The sequence below is a fragment of the Pelodiscus sinensis genome, chromosome 2 (assembly GCF_049634645.1).
Source record: "Pelodiscus sinensis isolate JC-2024 chromosome 2, ASM4963464v1, whole genome shotgun sequence".
In the NCBI taxonomy this organism is placed as follows: domain Eukaryota; kingdom Metazoa; phylum Chordata; order Testudines; family Trionychidae; genus Pelodiscus; species Pelodiscus sinensis.
The window spans coordinates 148,541,658-148,568,980 of NC_134712.1; the positions used below are offsets into that span (position 1 = coordinate 148,541,658).

Below are 27,323 nucleotides of genomic sequence, written 5' to 3' on the forward strand. Positions count from 1 at the left end.
GAGTGAAAAAGGCACTTCAAATTGTGCTAATTTACTTCTCAGTTCAGTTTAATTAAAAAAAAAAACCCTCACAGGACATTAAAGATTAAAGGCAGTAGTATTAAATTTAAAGTATATGGTAGGGATCCCTTTTATTTATTTTTTTTAAGCGTGAGAATATTACTGTATTTTAAAGGGGTTTTTTTTAATGTGATGTTTTTCTTGTCAAGTTCTCTGAAGATCTAAGGAGTGGCCATGAATTTTTTAAGTGACTAGAGACTTTTTTATTGGTTTTTGTCCAAAATGCCCTGTAACATTATTTTTATCACTACATTTTGTGTACTATATCTAGATAGAGAGATAGATAAAAATAAATATAATACATGGCTCTTTGCACGCTATCCACAGCTATTTTGGCTCTTCGTCTCTAACTGTGGGGCAGGAGTGGCCAATCAACAAAGCAAGGGACTGTCTTGCACACAAATATTATATTGGTTTAACCAAATACATTAAAAAAAACAATTTAGTTAAGCCTGTGCAGATCCCTAATATAGGCCAACTGTAAAGCAATAAAAGTCAGTTATTCAAGACAATTTTACACCAATTTAAGTGTATTCATAGAAGACACTGTACAATTTTTAAATCAAGTGTAATTATACCAATATAAGTTGTTCATATTAGGCATATGTAATTCACCTTAATTTTAAACAGGATTGTACTCTTATTGTGCCTTTCAAAAAATGTCTGATCTAAGCATTTAGAAAGTGACCTTAGAAACTCTAATAACTTCATTATACATTCTGGAAGTATGGTTTTCAAAAAACTCTATATTCTCTATCCAAGCTTCATTCTACTCATTTAACCTTTTTTTTTTTTAAGAATAAAATTAAAACTTAGTGAAAGTTTAGAGTTTATGTCACTCTTTCAAAAAACACTGTTGCAGAAATGCATATTATTCATAAAGAATGTTATTATTCATAAAGAACGTTATAATTTTTCATAAAACTTAAAAATATAGACTCCATCAATATGAAGCCAAGGTTTTATAGCTACAAAGAACACCCTTTCTCTTACTTCCTAAATGGAAATACAATTCAAAATAATTTTAAAAAGATACCCAGAGCTCAGAACAGACAATATTATAGATTGTACAAAGTCCCCAAAATAAATTAATACAGCCTCATCCTTCCTGACTGAATGTACCTCGTTATCTCTAGCCTGATTCTTGCCTGCATATTTATACCTGCTTCTGGAAATTTCCACTACATGCATCTGACAAAGTGGGTCTTTGCCCACGAAAGCTTATGCTCTAATACATCTGTTAATCTATAAGGTGCTACAGGACTCCTTGTAGTTAATTCACATTAATTCATTTATATTGCTTTGCAAACAACTGCTAAACAAACAGAAATACTGCATGGCTCCTTTACAAAGGTTACTTGTTGCACACCTACTTCCTATGACTTCACCCACGAGCAAACAAAAAGAAGAAAGAAAGAGAAAAGGAGGCAAGATGAAGCTTGCAGACAAAAACATGGTAGGGCCGAGCAGGGTTGCCAGGTGTCCAGTATTCTATCAGACAGTCTGGTTTTTGTGCCCTGTCTGATAAAAAAATTCAGAAAATACCAGACATATGTAATGTCCGGTATTTTCTGTTTTTCCGGATGGGTGCCAGACGGAAGCCTGGCAGGAGCAAGAGAATGGATGGGACTCCCAGCCACTCCCCTCCCCCCCAGCTTCTCCACTCAACCAGAGGCTCCAAGCACCGATCACAGCCCCGCCTCCCAGCTGGGAGCCTCTGGTTGCGTGCAGAAGCGGGGGTGGGGGAAGTGGCTGGGGGGGGGGGGCGCAATCGGCGCTGGGAGCCCTCAGCTGATTGCATCTGAGGAGGAGTGATGCCTTGGGGAGGACGAGTGATGCCTTGTCCCTGCTCCTGAGCGCTGTTCAAGCCCATTGTGGCACCATAGTCCAGAAGAGAAGCCCGCAGGTGCTTTGTAGGTGCGTTTAGGCGCCATCCATGGGCTCTCAGCCAAAAGTGACTGGGGTGGAATTTCTGCTTCTTCCCACAGGAACACCCAAAAACCTGGCTATGGGGGAGTCACCTTCCTACCTATGGTCGCCCCCCTCCCCGCCGCCCCGCCATTGTGCTGCCCCAGGGTCTGCCTCTCTCTGCTTTGGGTAGCAGGCAACAAATTTTTAGCCCGTGTGTTTGGTATTTTTTGGGAGACCATCTGGCAACGCTCGCCAACCCCACTCTGTCTGCCGCAGCCAGATCATGGCCTCCTCTCCTAGAATCATAGAATTCTAGAGCTGGAAGAGCTCTCAGGTGGTCATCAAGTCTAGCCCCCTGCCCAAAACAGGACCAACCCTAACTAAATCATCCCAGCCATGACTTTGTCAAGCCAGGACTTAAACATCTAGGGATGGAGATTCCACCACCTCCCTAGGTAACCCATTCCTCATGCTGCAGCAGGAGGGGGGGCTGCCATCAGTCCTACCTGCGGCCAGCTAGGGGCTGGACTGCAGGGCCTGACCCAGGATCTGGGCCAGGGCCAGAACGCTATGGCCAGTTGGGGCCTGGGCCTCGACTGGGGCCTTGTGTGTCAGGCTTCATTTTAAATAAAATAAAAATATGTCTAGGGTTGCCAGGTATCCGGCTTTCGCCCAGACAGTTCAGTATTCAGGTCCCTCATCAGGTAACCAAAAAAAAAAAAAAAAAAAAAAAAAAAAAAAACAGAAAATACCAGACATGTGAAATGGAACCCCAGTGTGGACAATTTTCCCCTGCCACATCCGGCGGAGACAAGGGAGAGAGGAGCTCAGAGCCATTTAAAGGCATAGCACTCTGGGGTTTTTTTTTTTTTTGGCTTAACAACTTTGGTCTCCCCCTCCCCCGCCCCAACAGAGTTTTTTTGAGGGGGAGGGTCGGTATTTTTTGTTAAACCATCTGGCAACCCTAATTACGTCCAACCCAAATGTTTCAACGATGTCTTTATTTATGGCAGGGGTGGGGAAACTTTTTTGGGTCAAGAGCCAATGACCCACAGAAAAATTGGTCGGGATCACACAAGGGAAGGGGAAAAAAAGCCTCTCCAAAAAGCCCGAACCCTCATTGATGTGCTCCCCCATCCCAACTGAAACATTTCACTGCTCTGGTGCTCTAGCCCCATGGTGGGACAAGGGAAGGCTGAGGTTCAAGGCCTCAGGCCAGATTAACTCTTTTGGGGTCAAGGGATAGTGGATTTTGTGGGCCCCCCATGGCTCTGGGATGGGGCCAAAAGTGAGGGGCTACATGTGTGGGACAGGGCTGCTAATGAGTGGGATAGGGATGGGGGCGTAGGCAGGGGTGAGGGTGCAAGGTTTCAGTGTGAGGTAGGGTGCCGAAACAAGCTGGGAGTAGGGTGACTAGCCAGTGACAGGAGCAATGGAGAGTGCAGGAGCAGGTTAGGGTGGATAGGGTGTCTGGCCAGAAGTAGCTGCAGGAGCAAGAAAGGGTACAGGAGCTTGCCAACCCCTCTCTCTCTCTGTCTGCTGCTACTGAATCATGCCCATCCCTCCTACCTGTGCTGCAGCAGGAGGCAGCCTGCCACCAGCCCTTCCTGCGACCAGCTGGGGGCTGGACTACGGGACATGCACCAGGATCAGGGCTGAGGACAGGATGCTGATGCCAGATGGGTGTTGGGCCTTGAATGGGCAGGATGTCTAGCAAGGGGGGAAAAGAAGTCAGGAGCAGGCTGGGGGCAGGGTGCCTGGCTGGAGGGGGAGGGGGCAGGGTGTCTGGCCAGGAAAAAGAGGGAGCAGGAGAGACATGAGGGGTCTTGGCAGTGTAGGGGGTGAATGAGATGCTGGAGGTACAGAGGCTGGGGGGGGGCTCCTGTTTTTGCGTGGTGCACCGTTCGCTGACATGGAGGCTTTCACTGCTGCTTTAATGGGAGCTGAGACACTTCACCCTTCTGGTGCTCCAGCCCTCACGGGGTAAGGGGAAGAGCCAGGGAGGATGGAGGTTCAGGGCTTCCCACAGGCCAGATTTACTTTTCTGGAGTTCCAGAGTTAGTGGATTTTGTGGCCCCCCTCTTACACTCTGGGGTAGGAACAAAAATGAGGGGTTCAATGTGCAGGACAGGACTGCCAGCAAGTGGAACAGGGATGCAGGACAGAGCAAGTAGGGCAGGATCTGGAAGAGAGTTTGGCAGCAGGAGAGGGAGTGGGGTGAGGGTACAAGAGGGGACTTGGCAGTGAGATGAGGAGTAACATAGAAAAGGTAAGACAACTAAATAGCTCATTGGGGAGGGAGGCAAAGAAGTGGGAGTAAAGGAAAGTGCAGCTTCTGCAAAGTAATACTGTATCCCCCTCATCTTCCCTCTGCTCCAGTCTTGCTCCCCTCAGTCCCATGATCTCCCCCCACCCTAATCCCCAGAATCACCCCATTCCCCTCATGCAACCCCTGCCCTCTCCCATCGTGCACCCAACATCCCTGTGCCTTCAGCGCACTCAGCTCCCCAGGGCTGGCTCCAGCTCTGCCGGGCACAGAGGGGCACTGGAGAAGGGCTCCCCCATCCCACACATAGCCCATGGTGAGCAGCCTAGGCCCTGGCATGTCATGTGTGACCAACTGATGTGTAAAAGGGAAGTCAAATCCCCCGGAGCCATTGATTCCCCTATGAGGGGAACATACAATATACATACATTGCTAATGCTTAGATATATTTGCTATTTGTATAGGAGTAAGACATGACAAAGGTCAAGGCCTGTCACAGGTAATAACTTATAATAAGGAGACGAGGGGAAGTGAAACCAGTCTTCTGTTAAGTAGAGATATGGATAGATTCCACATCCTTTAAACTTGTGACCGGCTCAAGCAGGAAAGGAAAAAGGGAAGTATGGCTTGCCCATTGTTCAGCAAAAGTGAATGAATGTAACACAGCTGTAACTGCAAAGTCAGCAAGTAGGCACTGTATTTAACCTCATTTGGAAAATTAACCTGACCTATAGGAATGCTAAATGTCAAAGATGAAGTAACCTATCATGTTAAGGCACCTAAACCAGGAAAGATGTGAACCCTATAAAAACCCCTGCCTATGAGATGTTGGGGGTCGGCTCTGATTTGAACATTGAGTTCCTTAGCCGTACCTTGGTTGCAACCAATAAACTTGAGTTGGACCCAGCCTGAAAGTGTGACTCTCTTCTTGGGGTAAATCAGACTAGCCTCCAAGGGGACGAAACCTTGCAATTTATGCAACACAACCACCCAGTCCCAGCTCTGAAGAAGCAGCCCCGCCCCACCCCCTCCTGAATAGGGTTGCCAGAGGGTTTAACCAAAAATACCGAACACACACACACATACACCAGGGGAAAAATTCTGTTAAGGGGAAAAAAAGGGGGGGGGGGACTAAAGTTGCTGAGAAAAAAAAAAGACCCTGAGAATTAAGCAAAACAATAAAATGAAACAAAAATAAAAACAAAACAGCATGAAAACAGCATGGCCCCTTTAAGTGCATGCAGAGTGAGAATAGGGGTAGGAAAAGGGGAGAGGTTGAGCACTAAGACCCAGGGAAGGCTTCCCCTTGCTTCAGGTCTTTAGGCTTTTTGCTGGCAGCCATCTTGTTTTCTTGGTCAAGCCAGAAGGCAGCTTCCCTGCAGAACCAGGTAAGCAAGAGGTCCAGGGATTGGGGGGGGGGGGTCAGGCCCAGTTGCCGAGTGTGTCATAGGGTTGCCAGTTGTCTGGCATTTTCGCCTCCTGTTAGGGGGAAAAAACCAGAAAATACTGGACATTTTAGGTGTCCGGTATTTTCTGATTTTTTTTTTTGAAATACAGGACAGGAGATGAAAATACCGGATTGTCCGGGTCAATACCAGACACCTGGCAACCCTGCTCCTGAAGCAAGAGGCCTGTAGCTGGGAGTGGGGGTTATTAGCTCCTTAGCTCCCTGGAGCTGCACACCTAGGCCAGGAAGGGGCAGCCCCATGGATGCATGCCTCTCCCAGTGCCCCCTCCTCCAGCAGGAAGCCAGAGCTGTTGCTCCAACTGCAGCTGTATGGCTGAGTCTGAAGCCCCAACACAGGCTCCCCGCTGCGTGGGGGGGGGGGGGGGGGGAAGGGGGGCAAGCCTGAGCTCCCGCCCCACATGCCATAGGAAATCGGCTCGCATGCCACTTATGGCACACATGCCAGTGGTTGCAGACCCCTGAGTTGGTCACTGTAAGAAAAATACTATTTGGGAACTTAGAATGATTTGAGGATATTTAATCTGTATATTTTGGCATGTGATGTTAACTATTTGTGTTTTAACAGTTAAAAAGCTTTAACTTTTTGAATCTCAACATCATTAATTGCCAGATCTCCCCCCTAATTATTTTAAATTTTAACAGAAGAAATTAATTGAAAAAATGTTTAACAAGAAAATTCACATCCCACTGAATTTTATATGCCAAGTCTAAATAAGCTCAAGTATGTACTCTTCATTTACAAATGATCTTTGTGTATTTTGTAACATCAACAGCCATTTATAAATGAGACTCAATTCCTTATCCAAAATGCTGCTTTTCTGCTTTAAAAGGTAATGTTTCCTTTATCCCCCATAGTGAAACAAATACAAAATAAAATCTCATCTAAAAATAGTCATTTTTAAGTGCAACATGGAGGATTACTTCTATGAAGAATTACAGATTCAGTGCTTACTGTTTTGAAATAAAATTAGCATGTCTGAAACTAGAGTGTTAAATGGCATAGAATCATAGAATAATAGGACTGGAAGGGACCTCAAGAGGTCATCGAGTCCAGCCCCCCGCCCTCAAGGCAGGACCAAGCTCCACCTACACCATCCCTGACAGATGTCTATCTAACCTGTTCTTAAATATCTCCAGAGAGGGAGATTCCACCACCTCCCTTGGCAATTTATTCCAATGTTTGACCACCCTGACAGTTAGGAATTTTTTCCTAATGTCCAATCTAAACCTCCCCTGCTGCACTTTAAGCCCATTACTCCTTGTCCTGTCCTCAGAAACCAAGAGGAACAAATTTTCTCCTTCCTCCTTGTGACACCCTTTTAGATATTTGAAAACCGCTATCATGTCCCCCCTTAATCTTCTTTTTTCCAAACTAAACAAGCCCAGTTCATGAAGCCTGGCTTCATAGGTCATGTTCTCTAGACCTTTAATCATTCTTGTCGCTCTTCTCTGTACCCTTTCCAATTTCTCCACATCTTTCTTGAAATGTGGCGCCCAGAACTGGACACAGTACTCCAACTGAGGCCTAACTAGTGCAGAGTAGAGCGGCAGAATGACTTCACGAGTTTTGCTTACAACACACCTGTTGATACAACCTAGAATCATATTTGCTTTTTTTGCAACAGCATCACACTGTTGACTCATATTCAACTTGTGGTCCACTATGACCCCTAGATCCCTTTCTGCCATGCTCCTTCCTAGACAGTCGCTTCCCATCTTGTATGTATGGAACTGATTGTTCCTTCCTAAGTGGAGCACTTTGCATTTCTCTTTATTAAACCTCATCCTGTTTACCGCTGACCATTTCTCTATCTTGCTAAGGTCATTTTGAATTATGCCCCTATCCTCCAAAGAAGTTGCAACCCCACCCAGTTTGGTATCATCTGCAAACTTAATAAGCGTACTCTCTATCCCAATATCTACATCATTGATGAAGATATTGAACAGTACGGGTCCCAAAACAGACCCTTGAGGAACTCCACTTGTTATCCCTTTCCAGCAGGATTTAGAACCGTTAACAACAACTCTCTGACTATGGTTATCCAGCCAATTATGCACCCACCTTATCGTGGCCCTATCTAAGTTATATTTGCCTAGTTTATCAATAAGAATATCATGCGAGACCGTATCAAATGCCTTACTAAAGTCTAGGTATATGACATCCACCGCTTCTCCCTTATCCACAAGGCTCTTTATCCTATCAAAGAAAGCTATCAGATTAGTTTGGCATGACTTGTTCTTCACAAACCCATGCTGGCTATTCCCTATCACTTTATTACCTTCCAAGTGTTTGCATAGGATTTCCTTAATTACCTGCTCCATTATCTTCCCTGGGACAGACGTTAAACTGACCGGTCTATAGTTTCCTGGGTTGTTCTTATTCCCCTTTTTATAGATGGGCACAATATTTGCCCTTTTCCAGTCTTCTGGAATCTCCCCTGTCTGCCATGATTTTTCAAAGATCATAGCTAAAGGCTCAGATACCTCCTCTATCAGCTCCTTGAGTATCCTGGGATGCATTTCATCAGGACCTGGTGACTTGCTGACATCTAACTTTCCTAAGTGACTTTTAACTTGTTCTTTGTGTATCCTATCTTCTAAACTTACCCTCGCTCTGCTTGTATTCACTACGTTAGGCACACCTCCAGACTTCTTGGTGAAGACCGAAACAAAGAAGTCATTGAGCATCTCCGCCATTTCCAAGTTTCCTGTTACTGCTTCTCCCTCCTCACTAAGCAGTGGGCCTACCCTGTCCTTGGTCTTCCTCTTGCTTTTAATGTATTTATAAAAAGTCTTCTTGTTTCCCTTTATGCCTGTAGCTAGTTTGATCTCATTTTGTGCCTTTGCCTTTCTAATCTTGCCCCTGCATTCCCGTGTTGCTTGCCTATATTCCTCCTTTGTTAGTTGTCCTAGTTTCCATTTTTTATATGACTCCTTTTTTATTTTGAGATCGTGCAAGATCTCCTTGTTAAGCCAAGCTGGTCTTTTGCCATATTTTCTATCTTTCCTACACAGCGGAATTGTTTGCTTTTGGGCCCTTAACAACGTCCCTTTGAAATATTTCCAACTCTCCTCAGTTGTTTTTCCCTTCAGTCTTGCTTCCCATGGGACCTTACCTACAAGTTCTCTGAGCTTATCAAAATCTGCCTTCCTGAAATCCATTACCTCAATTGTGCTGGTCTCCCTTCTACCTTTCCTTAAGATCATGATTTCTATTATTTCATGATCACTGTCCCCCATACTGTCTTCCACTTTCAAGTTCTCAACTAGTTCCTCCCTATTTGTTAAAACCAAATCCAGAACAGCTTCTCCTCTGGTAGCTTTTTCAACCTTCTGAAACAGAAAGTTGTCTCCAATGCAGTCCAGAAACTTATTGGATAGCCTGTGCCTCGCTGTGTTAGTTTCCCAACATATGTCTGGATAGTTGAAGTCCCCCATCACCACCAAATCTTGGGCTTTGGATAGTTTTGTTAATTGTTTAAAATTGCATGTTTCTCAACTGGTGAACACCATGTATTGTGTGGAATGAATAAGCCAGGGCTCTTGTCAAAAATACTGTATGTACTCCTGGAATTAAAACTACTATAATGTATAATGAATTACAGTTGCATGGGAAAAAAACTGTTATTCACTCTGGATGTGAATAGTTAACTGATTAAGCGGCAAGCATCAACCAGTAAGACCCTGCTCGTAGGAGGTCGAGCCCAGTGCATCACAAGCAAGGCCACTCCAGCCCCTGCTAAAAGCAGCCTCCCTCCCCCCCCCATTTAAGCAGTTCACTGGTTAAACTTAACATTTAATCGGTTAACAGATTTAACTGGATTTTACATCCCTATTGTTCACCTTTTCATAACTATTGTTCTTCAATATATGTTGCTCGTGTCCATTCCAATTAGGTGTGTGCATGCTGTATGCACAGTTGTTGGAAAAAAATTGCCCTAGCTGACTGTGGAGTCCCTGGAGTCACGCCTTCATGGTGGTGAATACAGGTCCCTGTGACTTGTCGGCTCTTCAGTTCCTTTTGCTAGCTACTCCGACAGAGGGGAATGCAGGTGGGTCTTGGAATAGGCATGAGCAACACATCTGAAAGAACAGTAGTTGAAGGAAAAATGGGTTACTCACTTTCTATAAGTGCTTGCTCTTGTTTATTCCAATTAATTAACTCCCAAGCCCTATCCAGGAGGTGGGACTGGAGTTTATGGAATTATACAGTAAAACTCAGATGGTCTGGCATCTGATGGTCCGGCTGCCCGGAGCACTTTTGGGTTCCTGATGGTGCCGGACCATTGGTGCTGCTCTGCCCCCAGCTTCCCGGATTCAGCCAGTGCTAAAACTGACCAGCGGCTGAATCGGGGAAGCCGGGGACAAATCAGCTCTCTCTCAGGCTTTCTGGAGTCAGCCGCTGGTCAGTATCAGCAATGGCTGACTTGGGGACACCTGGGGCAGAGCAGCTGGGGTGCTGCCAGGTTAGTCTTGCAGCGCCAAGGTGGGGCGCTGCAGGGACCAACCCAGCAGCACCCCAGCTGCTCTGCCCCAGGCATCCCCAAGAGCAGCTGGGGTGCTGCCGGGTTGGTCTCGCAGCGCCAAGGGGCAGCGCTACCAGACCAACCCAGCAGCACTCCAGCTGCTCTGCCCCAGGCATCCCCGATTCAGCACTGCTGAAACTGACCAGCAGCGGCTGAATCAGGGACGCCTGGGGCAGAGCTGGACTATCGGAAGGGGGGCTATGAGGGTTCTGGGGTGGCATCTCCCCACCCCACTCCAGACCCCTCATAGCCCCCACTTTCTATAGTCCGGCATAGCTGATAATCCGGCACCCCCTGGGTCCTATAGGTGCCGGATTATCGGAAGTTACTGTGGATTCAAGTACCACTCAGAACCAGCAGATCATGACACGAAGATCGATGGGTTGAAGGAAATAATTCGCTCAAACCACCTTTGAGTTATGTATATTCATGTCCACGAGTCCATTTCATAAACCATGGGGAGGGGGGCGGTCCGTCACAGGTCCATCCAAGGAAGGAGGGAAACATCTGTGAAGGAGCCTGGATTGTGATTCTGCAATGGACAGAACTGGAGGCAAGTTCTGCCTGTGTCTGCACCAGTCCATTCGGTGCCGACTGCACCTCGAATAGTAGACTCTGCCTGTGAGTCTAACAACTAGGACCAAAAGCGTGAAGATAAAGGCAGTGCCGAGTGGGACAGAGCTGTGGAGAATGGGGAGCAGCACCTCATCACTGGAGGTTTGCCTGTGGATGATGCTATGCATTGTGTCTCCAGAGGTCTATCTCAGCTAGCGGTGAACTGTGGAGTCATCATGGCAATCGATCCCTGGCCATTTCAAATATGTCCAGGTTCGAAGGAAGCTCCAGCTCCATCACCTGGCACTCTCAAACAAAAACATCCAACAGCATCAAACTCAATAGGCCTCTTTGCAGGTCCAAAGTCAATGGTGTCAGTTCCTGTGAGACTGGGGTCGGGTGTCCCTGTGCAGGACACACCGTAGTGGCACAGTGAGCGCCCTCTGTCTGCCCTCTTGTGCTGCTTATACCATACTGGAGAATGCAAGTGGTGCTGTGCTGTGTCCACGTGCTTCAGCACCACAGAGTCAGTGCCAAGGGTCTCTACGGCCAGAGTCCTTCCTCCGTATCATTTCTTTAATGGAAACTGGAGTGTTCTACATGGAGACAATCAGTGCCAGATCCTGCCAACCCAGAGCCAGCTGGGAACAGAAGGCTGCATACACTAATGAAATAACTATTTACAGAAAACTTCATTTCCGTTTCAATCACCAGGGAAAGCATTTGTCAAGGCAAGTGACCATAGTTCCTAAGACTGTCACTGGTGGTAAGAAGGAATTAACGAAGTGATGGGTCCACTAGAATCTCTATTAGCCTCCATGAAAGTGCAACTCCAGGGAGACAACACAGCCAACATGATGGGTGCTCCAAGGGAGAAAACCTTTCAATAACTGTGCATGAACGTACCTAACTGATATCAACATGAGCAAGCACTAGAACAGGGGTTCTCAAACTTCACTGCACCACAACCCCCTTCTCACAAAATGACTACATAACCCCAGCAATAGGGACAAAAGCCTAAACCCACCCAAACCCTACTGCCCCATGTAAGGAGGGGACCCAAAGCCCAAACCAGAGTTCCAGCACTCTGGGTAGGGGGACTAAAACCAAGCCACAGGACTTCAGCCCAAGGAGGGGATAGGGGAAGAGACTGTAACCTGAGCCTGCCACACATAGCTGATGCCCTCAGGCTTCAGCAATGGCCCTGGGTGGTGGAACTCAGGCTTTAAGTCCAGGCCTCTGCCCTGGTGATCTCATTAAAACAGGGTTGAAACACACTTTGGTATCCGGACCCATATTTTGAGACCCATTACAGGGTCGGCAACCTATGGCTCGTGAGCCAGATACAGCTCACGAGATATGGCTCTCTTGCAGTTCAAGCTCAGACCCCTTCGCTCCCTCCACAGCAGGGTACTCGTGCTGCCTCACAGCCCCCTGAAAGATTAGAGCACCAACACCAGCTTCTTGTAGGGGGGAAAGCCGAGATCCTCCCCACTGGGTGCGGCCTGCAGGGAAGCCAAAGCCAAAAGCGGCTGGACACTGCTACCCCCTTCCCCAGCTGGGGGAACAGCAGCATGCAGAAGCACTTCCTGGAGGCTTTCCTCATTGTTCCCATTGGAGCAGCGGGGAAAGCCTCCAGTGCCTGGAAGCAGCAGTGCCCCCCCAGCCATAAAACCCCGCCCCTACACGCCCATCCCCCTCATGCATCTCCTCCCCCCACCAAGACCCCCACGCCTCCAAACTGCTCCTACCCCCTCCCCTCAGTCAGACACCTACCCCCAGCCAGCTCCTGCCCCTCACTCCTGGACAAACACCCTGACCTCAGCCTGCTCCTCCACCCTACTTCCCACCCAGACCTCACAACTCACCCCTTCCTGCAGCCCACCTCCCACCCAGATCCTACACCCCTATCCCTATCCTACTTACTAGTAGTCTTGTCCCACACACTAAACCTCTCATTTTTGGCCCCACCCAAGAGCCTAAGGGGTCTCTCACAATCCACTAATCCTGGAACCCCAGAAGAGTTAATCTGGCCTGAAGCCTTGAACCTCAGTCATAGGTCTACAGCACCAGAACAATGAGGTGTTTCAGTTGGGGTTTTAGGAGGGACTGATTTTTCTGTGGGTCAGTGGCCCCCGACCCAATAAAGGTTCCCCACCCCTACAATAATAAAGACAGCGTTGAGAACTTTTGTTGGACATAATATTTTACTTGATTTAAAAATGAAACCTGGCCAACAAGTGCCCAGTTGGGACCCAGCCTCCATCTGGCTGTAGTTTCATAACATTCCTGCACTCCCAAATCCCAGCCCTGAGCCCATCATACACCTGAACCCCCCTGTACTGAGCCCCTCCTACCACCACATCCTCAAACTCCTACACCACACCCCCCAACTTTTGTGCCCTGAGTTCATCATACACGCCAATCTCCTGCCCTGAACCCCTCACACTCCAACCCAGACGCCTACACCCCCACCTCTCTAGCCCCCTTTCATAAGTTGACAAAAGTTGACAAAAAAGACAGCCTGAATGTGTGCATGAAGCTGGATTTCACCAGTTATGACGTAAACTTCAAAGAAACGCATGAAAAGATAAAGCAGCAGAAGTCCCATTAAATAAAGTCTGTGAGTACAAGGTTTCACTTATTAATCGTTATGTCAATTATCAACAATATTAAGTTGTATATTTTCAGTCATTCAAATGGGTATTCTTTTACAGCTCTTTGTTGAACACTTGCTCTGAATTTTTATGTAGTTTGTCTCTTTGGTTTGAAAAGATTGCTGACCCCTGAGGCAGAGGAAACAGTGAGAATTGGGGATTGAAGAATGGAATGCATGTCAAAATAGTTTTAAAAATCAATTGAGAAACCAAGATAATGATGTATATAGAGGACAAACAAAATTCCAAGGGAAGACTATATCAAAGTCTACTGCAATTTCTGAGGACTTGCAAGAATGAACAATATTAACAGTATTGGTGCTTAACTATTTGAATTCATCATAGTGTAGAACAGAATTACAGAATACAAAAATAGATATATTTAAGAACAATCCTATATAACCTCTCTTTCCAGGCAACTCAAATACTGTAAGCTGAAAAGGGCCAAAAATGAAAATGAAATATGGAGCCTCACACACATTTCACTTCCTGATTTTTCTTTCTCTTTTTCTTTTTGAGGAGGAGAGATGAGGTACTAGTTTTTATATCTAATTGTTTAAAAGCTATATAATTTCTTACTTATTTTGAACCATTATTTTAAAAATCACATCTTAAAACATATTCATTACAATGATGTCTGGTTGACCTGTTTCCTGTACTCTGTGAATTGAAGAATTCAGGAACTCTATTGCTTCCTCTATAGCCCACTTCAACTTTAAAACAAAGTCATGATGTAAAACAAACACATCTGGCAACCAGACATTGAAAAGTTACAAGCTCTGCTACTAGTTTCTCTTGTAAAAACAATGCATCCTCTATTTCCTACTACAATCTGTTCTGCATAAACTGCAATAGGAAACTGCAGATCAATATCAAGAAGTTTACCATCCTCAACTGAATATAATTTTAAATTAACACTGAGAACTGAAGGAGCAAGAAAAAAACAAACAATGCAAGCTAATTGGCAGTTTGAGAGCCAGCAGCCTTAACTAGCATTTGTCTCAAATACTATTTCAGGACTTTTTTTTTTTTTTTTTTTTTTTTTTTTAAAGGTGGGAGGGGGGATACATAGATATTGTATTGCACTCCTCACTAGGGATGTGAAAGATTAGTTTACTAATCGACTATCAGATAAGCAAAAGCTTATCGGGTAGTAGATACACCAAGCACCATCTCCGGGGAGGGAAAGTGGGGAACTGGCTGCACTTCTGCCTTTGAAATGTAGCAAATGCGGGGCTCTTGATACATTTCAAAAGCAAAGCGCCATAGGGAGCACAGGGCAAGCAGGGGACTCAAGCAGTCCCCCACTAGCCTTGTGCTCCTCGCAATGCTTCTTCCATTGAAATGTACAAGAACCAGCTGGGCTCTTGCTACATTTCAAAGACGGAGGTGCCCTTATCGACTAATCAAATAGTCAATGCAAATTCCATTGACTTTTTGAATAGTTGATTAATCTAAATTTAATATTCCTATTAGGAACTGGGCTGTTATGCCATAGGTGAAGATTAACCTGCACTGAAACTGAGGATGAGAAGCCAACATAGGACCTTAAATGGATGAAATGTACAATCAATTAAGCTTAAGATGAACAAAGTTATCCAGGATCAACTCCAGTGAGGCTTGAGCTGAACTCCATCTGGTAAAACTTTTCCATTTACCCAGAGAAATGGATCCAGTGGAGGTCTCAGGAATTAGAAAGGCCAAGCATTCCTCCTGCTCTTCAGCATTCAGCTATGAAACAACCAAGCTCTTGGGTGCAGCAACTTCAAGTTTGGATAGGAGAACTGGCCGTGATTCTGTGTCCAGAGATCCAGCCAGTAGGACAGCAGCACTGGGGTGGAGACCAACAGGTCTAGGAGTGTAGTGAACTAGCATTGGTGAGGCTAAGGGGCAATAAAGATGACTTTGGCCCTATTCCGCTGCACCAGCAAGAAGGCATACATCAAATCCTCAGACTACAGCAGCAGAAAGGCATCCAACAGGAAGTCCCTGTCAATCCCCCAAAACGAGCAGAAAGAATGGCACTTTGTTCTGGTGAGTCACATGGGAAGACCCCACTTTTGGAATATTCGGTCTACCACATTGATCCCCAGCCAAGGTCCGAAGCAACAAATACCAGAGTATAACACACCAGAGTAAGCAACAAAGACAGGAACAGGACCACTGCAGGGATCAACCATGGTATCAAACATGCCCAAATGTAGTCCAGCACCTTTATTACCATGTGTCTAGGTCATGTCTGTTGGGGGCATAGACTGATGCCAACCACACCTGCTGCAGGTGGAAATGGCACCAGGCATGTCGAACCACATAAGTGCAGGCCACCATAAACGTAACAGTCATAGGCAGATGCAGGCAGTAGTGAGCAGATGATCCCTCATGTAGGCTATTATATCTGACATGATCTGGAAACATGATGCAGAGAGTAATGCCCTCACCCATGTAGAGCTGACAACTGCCCCAATGATTTCTATCTGTTGCACAGGTATGAGACTTGACTTCTTTCTGTTTAATAATGGGCTCAGGTTGTAGCATTTCCTGATCGAGGCTACTCTCAATAGATCGAGGCTGCTGTGCACATGATCTTGCCATTTGTCCCTGTTGAGCCAATTGTAAGGTAAGGGTAGACCAGGACCCCCAGGAGACTCGGGTAAGACCACAGGGGACATGCATTTTGTTAAGACCTGCAGGGACAATGATAGGCCAAAGGGTGGTGCCATAAACTGGAAATGGTGCTGACCCACAAATCACAGGAACCATCTGTGTCCCATGAAGATAAAACCATGGAAATAAGCATCTTTCAATTTGAAAATAGCATGACAGTTGCCCTGATTTAGGGAAAGAATAATGGAGGCTAGGGATTTGTTCAGATAATGAAGGTCCAGAATGGGACACAGATCTCCTTTTGCTTTCAGTATCAGCAAAAAGCAGAAGAACCCTTTCCTCCTTTTTGCCTGAGGTACCTCTTCCACTGCTCCCAATTGCTTTAGATTGCCTGCCCCCTGAAAAATGAGTTGCTTGTGAGAAGGGACTCTGAAGAAGGGACGGTAGCAGAGAAGGGCAGTAGTAAATTGGAGGGTGTAGTCCAATGACATTTTGTCTAATGTCAATGGTCTCAAGTAGCCTTTGACAAGATCAAACTGAAAGGGCAGAAGTGGTCTAGGAAAAGGAGGAGCAGATCTAGTGAATTGATTGGTGTGGTACTCCCCAGCACATCCTCAAGATGAGTGCTTCTGGACCCTGTAGTGTTTAGCCTGGCCAGGTTGCACAAGAGAGCAGGAGGGGAATGAAGGACAGTGACAGCTAAATCTTGTGACTTCTCCTCACAGGCCCCTGCTAAGATGGTCACTGCCACTGCAGCAGAGGAGGCTGAAATGGCTGCCTGAACTCTGAGGCATATGGCTTCCCAGTAAACAGAGGGTAGCCTCGCATCTGTCTGGTCTGAGAATAGCCCAACATCAAGGAGAGGTAATGAATCTCCTGGGATAGGCTGGTAGACTGAAGCCAAGAACAGCACCTCATGACCTCTGTCAAGACAATCACAAAGGCAGCTAAGTTGGCTGCATCCCAGGCCATCTGGAGGGAATACCCACCCATTGTAGTACCTTCCCCTGCTACAGTCCTGAACATTTGTGCCGTCTCCTGGGATCTGGAGGCCATAACTTTTGGGACCCCATCTTCAAATGGAACACTAACATCCTGTGATGGGGCATCTGCCCCACACTGGCCCTTTAAGGGTAAAATCCAACCCTGGAATAGGGCTGACAGTGCAAAGCCCCATATCTAAGGCAAGTATTAGCTAATTAGGGCATAGTGGAGGGGGAAATATAAATAAAGGCTCCCGGAGGGGAGGAGACTCAGACTCACTCTTGCTCTAACCAGGGAGCAGGAGGGACCTACTGCCAGGGAAGAGCAGAGCTGAGGAAAGGCAGGCAGAGCTGGGGAAGTTCTGATCAAACAAGCTCCCATATTGCAGGGCCTGAAGCAAGGCCTGATGCTACTAGGGCTGCACCGAGGCAGCAAGTCCACACACCTCTAGCCTATGATAAGTGGCATTTCAGATTGCAGTTTGCATAGAGGCCAGATGAAGACTAGTAGTAGCATCAGTGAGAAAAGGTGAACATAGGGAGTTGGGGGTTCCCAGAAGGGAAGGACCCCAGAGCATGGGGCACTGTAATACAGCAGTACCTAGAGGAAGAAGAAGAAAAAAAACCCAACAGATAACAATGAGTGAGACACCAGCTGAAAGGAGGCACTCCAGAACTAAAGAGCTAATTCCCAGAATTACCAGCAGGAGGCACCTATAGCAGTGAGGTACGTCCAGTTACTCACCCCATGAGGGCCTGGTAGTTGCCACCCAAAACTGAAGGCTGGCCATGAAATAAATTGTGACCAAACAAGTCCAATCTTTTGGCTTCTTTATTCTTCTGGGTGGAAACTGGTTGGCCCCTGTTTGTCCTTTTGATTGGCCATCAATATTACCAACAATCCCATGAGCGGATGTACAAATATTCACAAACAAACACCTTTACAGTGATGAAATTCTCTCTCTCCTCCCTCTTCGAAGTGGGCAGAATGGAGGATAGAGTTTGCCAGATGGTCTTGGCAATGTTTAGGAACCCCTTGTGCACTGTGCATGCAACACCAGCAGGGATATAAAGGAGAAGCACACGGAACAATGTAGCCACTTGCTCCATCATCTTTCCTGTAGGCCCAAGTTCACAGCCATCCTGCAGAGCAGCACCTGATGTTCCTGAAAGTCATCTGGTGGGCTAGCCGAAGAGTGTCCTGCCCCTGTGTTGGGAGGAGGAGGATGACTGGACTACCAGAGAGAATATCTTGAGGCATCATCATCCACCAGAAAGAAGTCACAGGATGGGCACCATTTCCTCACCCTCAGTGTCCACGGCACATGCTGCACCAAACCTAGTGCTGTCAGGGCAACTTTGGTTTGTTCGATGCAGCGACCAAGGATTGGCAGAATTGGGGCATCACGATAATAGGTACAGGCCAGGCATTCCAATAAGGCCATTGTGTCTGTTGGCAAGGCCAGTGGCTGATTGACATCACCAGAGCCGTTGAGCCCTCCAGAGCCCAATCACACACTGCTGACTAGATTAGGGGCTTAACTCCAAGCAAAAGAAGTCTTCATTCCCTTGTGACCAAGGCAGGACCATCAAGACCTGGATCTGGCAGCTAACTTTCAGCACCAGTGATAAGTGCCGGGAGTGATCCAACCGGTGCTCTCTGTAGAGTGTTGCTGCATTGGGGAACATCCTTGAGGGCTCAGAAATGAGTAATCTTTTCTCAGTCAAATTCTGATGCCAACAAAGAGACTGGGAGCATGGTGCTTACAAATCACATCAGCAAACCAGAGACCTGAGCCAACATGGACACCAAGAACATGATGACCTAGTGCTCTGCCTTAGTTTCAGAGATCAGCAGTGCTTGCCTGACCTATTCAAGGCCTTTCTGGAGGGCTTGTCCAATGGAGAACATTGACCAATTCCAACACCTCATATGATGCCAGCTGCAGTGGAAGCACTCATTGCTTTCCAGGTGCCAGGAGCTGAGAGGGCATCAATTAAATTGTCAAACCTGCGTCCTCTACCACTCCCTGGATTCAGTGGTGGGTCACATGAGGGTGAGAAACTCCCCAGGGCTGAGCGCCCAAGTGGATCCAGCATGGACAAGCAGCCTGAGCAGAATCCTTTAACCAGTGGCCCTTGATCAGGCTTGCTCAGTGCCATCTTCTTAACTCACTTCTTTGGCACCAGTGACAGAGACCAGTGCAGTAGGAGCTCAGTTTTGGAGGTGCACTACATATCAAAGCTAAAGCGCTGGATGCTGTGTCAGACCATGCAGACTCCAAGATTGGGCAAAGAGCAGCTTCCATCAGGAAAGCCCTCAATCATGTGTCACATTCTTTCAGTGTTCTGGGATGAAAGTTCTTACAGATGTGAAATTTTCTTTTATGTGGAATTCCCACAGGCACTTCCAACAGCTACCATATGGTCTCTAACAGGTAGAGGCTTCTTACAATCAAAACAGGGCTTAAAACCTGGAGACTGGGGCACGGTTCTTGAGGGATCCCTGACTAACATTTAACAGCTACTCACTAACCCTCAACAAACAGAATTATTTACAACTGGAACAGCAGGTTCAGAGAAGGGGGGGGGGGGGGGGGAGTGTTGACCAGTTGTGAAGCAAGGGAAAGTAGAACTCCAACTGACCACCACAGGTGGTAAAAAGGAACCAAGAAGGCATAAGGCTAACAGTGCTGCATAAAGACTGAAGGAAAAAAAAAAAATTCTGGAAACTACTGAACACTAATGTAAACTTTTATCCAAGTAACGAAACCTGAAGTTCACAGAATAAAAAGGACAATGAAATCTACACTTTGTGAAATTGCTCTGTGAAAAATGAAAACAAAGCCTTCGATAATTTGTCATACATGAACTTTATTGCCAATTAAATTCATGCTAATTAAATGGAAATGTAATTATTGGCATTACTTATAGTTTTAGCCAGGGGAGAGAACGAACTAAGAGAAAAGTAATGACCATAACAATGTAAGAGTAGAATACATACATTTACCTTGAAGGGTGATTTTGTTACATACTTTGAAATAACATTTTTTTTCCAATATACATGCTGTGATGAATAAAAAAAAAGCATTTAAAAAATAAGAAAAACCCTATATTCCATCCTGTAAAAAACCAGTAATGCTGTAAACCAGTATGTTGGAAACTCATGGTTCTTGTTATTTCAACCACTACTAGTAATAAGCAATAACAAAGCCAAAAAACAAACCCCACCAAGTACGGAAGATACATAAAAATGACAATCACTAATTCCGAGCAAAAATTTTCCAGAAGAAAAACTTGGAAGCCTATTTCCCTGGTCAAAAGTTAACTATTGCTGCTATTCAGTACTATGGTACAATGGAGCATGAAAGAAGAGATTCAAATTACACAAAGCTTCTTAAGAATAATGCCATCAAATTGAGTGAACAACTAACAAAAATCCTAATCAGATACGTCAATCAACTCATTCCAGACACTGAACATTTCTTTCTGTTTTACCAACTTTATAAAAAGGACAAAACCAACAGGAACAAAATTAACGGATAATACAAGATTGCACTGAGTAGCATGACATGAAAAAAAATCCCTCATTTCTCAGGAAGCACCTGCAACCTGAAGAGATTGCTTCACTTAATGTTAATTAGTTACAGAGAATCTTCCACAGAAAGTGAAATTGTGTTCCCAAAGCTTTAAGCCAAAAGTTCAATTCTCTACTACTGTTGGAGCCTGTTTCTTAATGAGCCCCAGGACTTTGCCACTTCCCAGTCTTAAGAAAATAGAAATACTGTAAACTTCCAATAATCCGGCACCTTTAGGACCCAGGGGGTGCCGGATTATCGGATACGCCGGAGTACCAGAAGGGGGGCTATGAGGAGTCTTGGGGTCAGCGGAGAACTGCGCAGCATGGGTGAGGGGCGGCGCTGAGGGACCAACCCGGCAGTACCCCAGCTGCTCTGCACCCTGCTTCCCCAAGTCCACCACTGGTCAATTTCAGCAGCGGTGGACTTGGGGAAGCCGGGGTAGAGCAGCTCCAATTGTCCTGCTGGTCAGAGCACTTCTGGGTTCCAGTTGGTGCTGGACTATCAGGAGTGCTGGACCACTGGATGCCGGACAACTGGAGTTTTACTGTACCAGCATACTTCTCCCTCCCTCCCCCCACCGCCGCCAACAAATAGTGGGAGAAGCGACTCCTGAGACAGATAGAAAGAGACTGAAAGTTCAGAAAAATCCATTAGTGTGTGAAGGATTTAGTTCAGGTAAATAAAAATTTATTGCCATTAAAGATCAAGTTTTGCCAATCATATTGCTTCTCCTCCATCCAATCTTTTCCTTAGATCAGAAAAAACAGAATTCAAACTTGGTAAGATTGTTTTCCACATCACTACATAAAGTATCTTGAATCCATTTATCCTAAAAAGACCATTAAAGTTCTTCCTTCAGGCACAGCAGTAGATTTATATAGGCCACAAAAACTGAAGTAGCAGAGCATCCTCACTCCACAGAAGGCAGAATAATGCCAGTAGTAATTTTGTAGTTAGCCTCAAAATACTTCTTTTGAAAGAAATAGGGAGCAGGGTAGGCAGAGCACAATTATTCTTTTAATAAGAGGGGAAAGGGCAAGACAGAGCATAAATGACTAAATTGAAGAGAGAGTCCAATATTAGTTAGTGTTTGGGTGTTTGTTTAGATTGGCTGTGCCTAGCTGGTCCTTAAAAAGAACACTTTGAAACTGCAAAAGTTCAGTTTTGACAGCTCCCATGATTTTCATCACACTTCTCATATTTTCAAGTAGGTACAGAAGACTCGATTTAGTTTTATTTTTTAAATTGCATAGCCTTTATAGTTACAAAGAAACCCTGGGAAATGCAACTTGGGTGAATCTCAAAAACTCAAAACCCAGAAGGCAAATATTAATATTTGTTTACATCTCATAATTTTTAAGACAATCTTATGATCTGTTGGGGCCTTGACTTGAGAGTTTTGAATACTATGTATTTGCAAAACTGAACTTGGAACATTGTACTGAAACCTTTGTTACCCGGCACTCTGTTAACCAGAAAACTTTGTTAACCAGCATTGCCGCCAGCCACAATACTGTCACATCTGCAGGTGCACAGGCCTGGCTTGGTTTACCATGATTGGCTTAATTTTTTATTTAAGAACTACTAATCATCTTTAACTCAAAATAGAAATGTGAGACCAACTGCCTCACCCTACAAAACTACCGATATTAATAGTAAAACTTAAGTTTTTATTATCCATTGGCTTTTCCTAGGTTGATGGGACCCTCAGATAACCGGAATGCCCTAATCCCCGAGTGTGCCAGATAACACAGATTTTACTGTATTTAGGATTTAGCTTGCATTAAGGAAAAATGCTGTTACCTCTTCAAATAGAGACTCATAAAACAGCACAAATTAAAAGCTAATGATTTCCAGCTTGTTCAGGAAAGCAACAAAAAGCACAAGTCAGTGTCTAAATACAACTGTATCTTGTAAATAATGCTAATAGGAAGAATAGTCTATTTCTCCTTATTCTGGATTTTCCTCATATCTGACAATTAGCTGTCTCATTTATAGTCTCAATTCACGGAGGGCAGGAGCTAGGTCTTATTTTTTTGCAAAGGGTCTAAAACACCCAGGATATTACATAATACAATTAATACAACACCACAAGTCAAACCATGGACAGGAGCCAAGGATGGGAGCAACTGTTGCCCTCTTTTTACCTCCACTGAAACCTCTTCTTATAGGAGAAGAATAGAAAACTACAGTACATGATACCACCAAAGTTTACAGTTAACCAATGATCCTGGGCTCATAGGTTAACATGCGGAGTTACACGTGTGCATCGGCTCCTGCCTACTCTCCTCCCCCCCGCAATGCCAATACAGAGGCAGTAGCACAGGCGGAAGTGGGGTGGGGGAGGAGGGGAGTAGGAGCTGGTGCACATGTGAACTGTGCACATTAACCTATGAGCCCAGAATCATTGGTTAACTGTGTAAACAATCACACTGTCACATCCCTACTAAGGTCGAGCATACATAAATCTGTGCATAACAAGAAAACAATTCTGCTACATGGTGATTAAAAAAAAGCTACAGCAACGTGAATTTCTTACAGTGCATGTCCAATCTTGTAAAAAAGCTATTTTCCATGAGTATTGTAACCCACTGAAGACAAAGCAAATATCTATAAGATAATAGCTAATACATGAATAAGAAGTTAGTTTATGCCAGTTTTTTCATGGGTTTACCAGTTGAACATGTATCTAGAAATCCTTAGTATATTATGACTCAAATAAAGCGATCAGCAAAAAAACTAATGAGAATCAAGCTCATTGCCTTTTCTTAAATGTTTGTCCAGCAAATGAGCCAAAATTACAAAACTCCCTGCTGCTTTCTGAATGAATAGTGTTTCTGAATTTTACATTATGAATTAACCTACCACAAATAAGCACCTATATTCAGACTATTCAAAGATTTTTTTAAAATAATCATGATTAATCTCAAAGTTAAAAACAGTCTAATAAATTGCAGTTTTAAATCACACTGTAAACAGTATAAAACACCTTATATTTAAATACTTTTCATGTTGGGGGAAAGAGGGAGTGGAGAGTCCTGTCTCTTTCCACAGAGCATTCAGGAACCTGAACCCTAGCAAAAGTTGCTGCCTATAGCGTTTACTCCTGAGCGAGGTACAGACAGGCTTCCTCTGTACCCAGATCCTGCTCAATGCTGATTAGGTACAAGGAAGGGAGAGGGGGCACACTGACATCACTGTGCAGTAGATAGGACAGAGGCAAGCTCCTGTCAAGAGAAGCTTGGTCAGGGGTGTTTCCATGGGAGGTAAGCGGGAAAGAAGTGACACATAATAGCAGTTATATAGGTACACAGACCATACGTCCCAAATTTTCCAGGACAGTCCCAAACAAATATTTTGTCCTGGTGTCCCCGTCAGGTAGTGAAATGTCCCGGAAAGCCCCGCCAAACACTTTACCACTTGATGGTGACACTGGCATGCAGGGAAGAAGAAATAGCTCCATGCCATTGCTCCTGGTGCAGCACACCAACTTCCTTGCCCCGCACAGCAGAATATGTAGGAAGCATCACTGCAGCTTTGACCACGGGCAGGTGGGATGGCTTCCAGTGGCACGCAGTTTACAGCCACCAGGCCATATGCTGCCCTACCACCAGGCAGCTCCCTCCTTCCCTGCCTCTGACTTGCAGGGCTCCCGGTCCAGCCACGTCTCCTACTCCTCCAGGCCACTTGTTCTTTGCTACTGCGGCCGATGCGGACACTGCTGCAGGGCCAGGGGGGGTCCAAGGCAAAACCTGTCAGGGCCACTCCCAGATCTCCATGCCTTGGAGCTGCTGCCTCAGCAGCACAGAGCCCGGCTGGGGCGCTGTGGAGTGGGGCATGGTCAGGCTCTACAGGTGCTCTCCGTGTGCTGCTGCTCGCTCTTCCCCCACCCCACTGGCAACAAGCCTGGTCTGGTGGAGAAAGTCATGGATTCTTCACACACATCCCTCATGCCCTCTGAGCAAGGAACTGGTATTGATCAACACTGCATGGGGGGTGGAGGGAAGGAAACTGAGCTCCCTCCCCCTTCCCACCCCACTGGGGAAGCGGCAGCATGCTGTGCAGAGACTTTCCCTGCTGCAAGGGGGCGCAAAGCCAGGTAAGCATCCCCCATCATGCCCACACCACCATACCCCAATCCCTCTCATTCACTTCCCTCCCCTTGCCAAGATCCCGCACCCCCATCATGCTCCAGGACCCTTCCTTGCTCCTGCACCTTCCTCCTGGCCAGACACCCTCCCACCAGCCTGCTTCTGCACCCTACCTACCATTTTTGTCCCCAAAGCCTAAGACAGTCCATAAAATCCACTAACTCTGGAACCTCAGAAAAGTAAATCTAGCCTATAGGAAGCTCTGAACCTCAGTCCTCCTTGTCTCATTCTCACTCCAGGGGACTGGAGCACCAGAGGAGTGCGATGTTTCAGTTGGGGGCCACATCAGTGAGATGTGGTTGGGGGAGAGAGTGGAGGGGGGGTATTGGGAGTTTTTTTGCTTCTCACTTGCGTGATCCCCAACTGATTTTTCTGTGGGTCAGTGGCTCCTAGCCCGTCATAAATATTTACTTTATTTAAAATGAAATGTGATAAACATAAGTAAAAATGCTTAATCGGTTTATAATTTAAATTAAACCATTCTCCCTACCTCCAACACTAGCAAAATGTCTCCAGCCTAATTATGTAATTAACGGTGAATTTATATTAGCAACTGATGGCCCACAGAAAAGTTTACATTGAGCCAGGTGGTTCATGGGCCAAAAAGTTTGAAAACCACTAAAACAGAGACACCCCTGGCCTCTCCCCCCCAAGTGAATACAATGAAAGTTGGGTTAATGCAACTGCAGCATAGTTGCATGGGGGGGTTCTACGGAGGACAACCCATCTCTAGTGGGAGAGAACAGTGGGTGGAGTTCTTAGAGGGGTCACACAACACCCTTTAATTCCAGTCATGGGTCCACCTTGATCTCAGAAGTACTACCTCCAACAGTGGGACTTCTTATGAAAGGCGGGCATGGCTAACGGGAGACCGGGGGCATGGCCAACAAGAGTCAGGGGGCACAGGTAACAGATCCCTAATTTTGGTTGTTTTATATAGATTTGACCAATGCCTGAATTCACACCTCCTTGACTGTCTGGGGCTGGAGTCTTCTGTCGTCTTTCCACATTCATACATTTCTCACTCACACAAAGGACAGCTCATTTCAGAGAAAGCAATTTTTCTTACAAAGGAATGGGCAAAATTCCTTAGACTTACAAAGTTAAAAAGACAATTAAAAAAAATCTTACTAACATATAATCCCTAATACAGAATATATTTTAATATCTAGCAGCTTCTATTAAACAAACCTATGAAAAAAAATCTATATAACTATATAAAACATGCATGCATCCCCACTCTTGCCTCCAGGGAAGGCTAGGTGGCTGGCATACGTAGCATGCTGGGGACAGGGTTACGCCATGCTGTTCCCCACAGGCTGTGTGCAAACAAGGGTAGCCACTTGGGCTGAAAGCCGTGACCAGCTGGCCAATGGCTGCCCCTGTTTGCTCCAGCCCAGTTAGCCGATGTGTTCAGCCTGCTGAGGCTGTGCTGCGCTCCAGCTGGGCTGGATCCAAGAAGGGCAGCTGCCCAGCCAGCTGGCCATGGCGATCGACCCCATCAACCAGTTGGTGCCACTGCTCTAAAGCAAGAGCTTACACTTGAATGAGATATGACTCCCTGGGCATTCGTTGAAGTACTGATGGAGCATGACAATGGGAAGCAGACTGGAGGTAAAAAAAAATTAGATGACTTCAGCATGACACTGCAAAAACTCATTGACTAAAGTTGAGACTTACAACCATAAAAGTGGAACGCGTAGCCATAAAGCTTTGTGTTAGTCCTGTGAAGACAAGACAACTTTGGAGCATCAGACTACAGCTGACTGAACCTGACCCCTTCCTCCTGTCCTGACTAACTGGCCACAAGGCTGGCACAAGCACCAATAAGACTGGTAACTATGGCACCAGCTGCAGGATGTGTGTGAATGCATATGCTGATTTCTACATTGTATTTCCAATAAACATGGCATATTGCCTTTTTTCCCTGAAAAAGATCCTGTGTGCTTCTAATAAGCTTAACAACAGACCAGAGTAGCAGTGAATTGGAATGGCAGAAGGGGACCCCCTGCCCAGAAGGCATGCAGCACTGCACCATACACACTATGCTCTGGTATGTGATTAATACTCATTAAAAAGAAATCACACATTAATTTGTTTTGAGTTAATCATATACATTACCTGAAACTGACAACCCAATTATTGATTACAAATATCTGCACTATAAAAATATATAAAAAAGCCAACCTACATGTCAAAGCATGAAAGGGCACACAAATGCTTAGCACATCTATCATGTAAACATCTTACAAAACTGGTTACAAAAGTGCCATATGAATGCCTGTTCTAATTTTCATGAGACATTTTAAATAAGAAGCAGACAGCTGTGCCATATATAGAGAGAAACTTGTTTGTCTTAGTGATTAGCTGAATAAAGTAGCAGCACTGAGTGGACGTGTAGGCACGAAAGTTTTACATTGCTATGATTTTGAGTGCAGTTATAAAAAATTCTACATTTGCAACTTGTGCTTTCAGGATAAAGAGATGTACTACAGTACTCATATGAGGTAAATTGAAAAGCACTTTATCTTTTAACAATGCAAATATTTGTAATAAATAAT

At 45.5% G+C, this 27,323-nt stretch overlaps 1 protein-coding gene across 2 annotated transcripts in view; it reads right to left on the minus strand.

The window, feature by feature from the left end:
- PTPN3 (protein tyrosine phosphatase non-receptor type 3) overlaps positions 1-27,323 on the minus strand; it is a 335,183-nt gene that overhangs the window by 214,435 nt on the left and 93,425 nt on the right. The window lies entirely within an intron of this gene.